This window comes from Budorcas taxicolor, chromosome 5, assembly GCF_023091745.1.
Source record: "Budorcas taxicolor isolate Tak-1 chromosome 5, Takin1.1, whole genome shotgun sequence".
NCBI lineage: Eukaryota > Metazoa > Chordata > Mammalia > Artiodactyla > Bovidae > Budorcas > Budorcas taxicolor.
This window is the reverse complement of record NC_068914.1, coordinates 148,659,490-148,662,203: the sequence shown is the minus strand read 5'-3', so window position 1 is coordinate 148,662,203 and position 2,714 is coordinate 148,659,490.

The following is a 2,714-nucleotide window of genomic DNA, read 5'->3' as shown; positions in this document are numbered from 1 at the left end:
GACTTCCTCCAGGGGAGTCGCCTCTGCCTCCTCTAGGGGTCTGGCATCTGCTGTCACAAACCAACCAGTCTTGGGTGCTGCAGTGGGGACAGAAAGGAGACCAATTTTGTTCTCAGCACGCTCAGACACAGGTGTGGGCAGGTGACACCCGCCTATGCATGAGGAGACACGTGCAAGAATGTGAGAATCATAACAAAGCTAAAAATAAAGCCAAAGAAAACCAGCTTGAAATGTCCCAGCTTGAAGTGTGATTGTGCTTAAAGATTTTGGGGGAGGGGTTGATCTAAGCCCAAGGGAGTTATTTGGACAAGAACTCCTGGGAGAAGTGATCTCAGAAGCAAAGTGAAGGAGAGAGAGCAGCACTTAAAAACATTTTTTTTAAATTGGAGTGCAGTTGATTTGGAATGTGCTGTAAGTTTCTGCTGTACAGCAAAGTGAATCAATTATGCATAGACATATATACATACGTATAAGCTCTTTTTTAGATTCTTTTCCCACATAGGATGTTACAGAGTATTGAATAGAGTTGCCTGTGGTATGGGCTTCCCTGTTGGCTCAGACGGTAAAGAATCTGCCTGAAGTGAGGGAGACCCAGGTTCGATCCCTGGGTTGCGAATATCCATCCCCTGGAGAAGGGAATGACTATCCATTCCAGTATTCTTGCCTGGAGAATCCCATGGACAGAGGAGCCTGGCAGACTACCAGGGGTTGCAAAGAGTTGCACACAACTGAGCAACTAACTGGAGAAGGCAATGGCAGCCCACTCCAGTACTCTTGCCTGGAAAATCCCATGGACGGGGGAGCCTGGTAGGCTGCAGTCCATGGGGTCGCGAACAGTGGGACACGACTGAGCGACTTCACTTTCACTTTTCACTTTCATGCATTGGAGAAGGAAATGGCAACCCACTCCAGTGTTCTGGCCTGGAGAATTCCATGGACTGTATGGGGTCACAAAGAGTCGCACACGACTGAGTGACTGTCACTTTCACTTAAGTCTGCGGTTTGCAGTGATCTGTGTTCTGCCGCATATGAGGGCTGCTCTTGGGAGTCTGAGGCCTCGTGTTTTAATGATGCTATAAATCGTGTTATATCGGAAGACCTGCTCTTTGGGAACTTCTGAGAGCTGGTGAAGCGACACAGTTGCAATGTCACGTTTATCAGAAATTTCCAAATCGTTTCAATACCAACACTGAAGATTCAGACAGCAGCTTTGCTCCAAAGAGTGCAAACCGCTGCCCAGTGACTTGTTTTGAAAGCAATTGAGATGACTCGAATCTGAATGGGTACCTCGTGGTGATCCATGCCAGTTACAGGAAACACACACAGAAAAGATCCCCGTGCACACTTGCGTTTGTTCCTCCCCAGTTGATTAAACTTTCTATTCCTGCAACAATTTGCGTTTTTAAAAGGCTGCCATCTGGGAAAAGGAGACGAGTGGTCCCAATTGTGCTTAGGTAGCCAAGGCATCCAGTTGCAAGAATGTCCAGGTTGGACAGCTGACCGTGTTTATGTGTCTATTCTTCTCTGCTCAGTGAAATGCTATTATTATTTATTATTATTTGGTTGTAGTAAAGTCACATATAAACTCTACATCATTTTGACACCAGCTTGTTTTATTTTTAGTTTTTTGGCCATGCTTCACAGCATGCAAGCTCCTAGTTCAGGAACCAGGGATCAAGCCCATACCTCCTACAATGGGAGCGCAGAGTCTCAACCAGTGGACCACCAGGGAAATCCCTCGACACCAATTTGAAATGGTCTGAGATGGCATAGTTACCTCCTCTTGATCCTTCTGTGTTGCTTTCACTGTCTGCCTCTGGTCCATTCTACATGAAAAGTGAAAGATTAGTCGCTCCATTCTTTGCCACCTCATGGACTGTAGCCTGCCAGGCTCTTCTGTCCGTGGAATTCTTCAGGCAAGAATATTGAAGTGGGTTGCCATTCCCTTCTCCAGGGGATCTTCCCTACCCAGGGATCAAACCCAGATCTCCTACACTATAGGGCAGATTCTTTACCTTCTGAGCTACCAGGGAAGCCCAGCCTCATATGACTTCCCTATTAATCTCCCTAGAGTTCAATTGATATGGTCCAGGCATTCTTGAGTTCCTAAACAGAATAAATCCAGTCCCTTCAGCCTGACTTTTGAAGTCCTCCATGAAAAAACTGAAAGTGACTCAGTTATGTCCGACTCTTTGTGACCTTAGGGACTATACACTCTATGGAATTCTCCAGGCCAGAAAACTGGAGTGGGTAGCCTTTCCCTTCTCCAGGGGATCTTCCCAACCCAGGAGTCGAACCCAGGTCTTCCTGCATTGCAGGCGGGTTCTTTACCAGCTAAGCCACAAGGGAAGCCCAAGAATACTGGAGTGGGTAGCGTATCTCTTTTCCAGCAGATATTCCTGACCCAGGAATCAGACCAGGGTCTCCTGCATTGCAGGAGATTTTACAGATTCTTTACTAACTGAGCTATCAGGGATGTGATGCTAAACCTTCCTTTCCAGACTCCCCTTTGTCTACCTTATCTCCCACTGAAGACACCTGCCCTTCATATCTACTCTAGACAGAGTCACGGTGGCATCTGACCCCACTGGCCTGGCTTCCCATCAGTTATCTCTTGGAATGCCTGCCTTATGTTCACCCATTGAGATCCTACTCATCCTTCAACACACACCTCCAATGTCTGCTCCTCAAGGGCCCATCCTCAGCCCATCGAG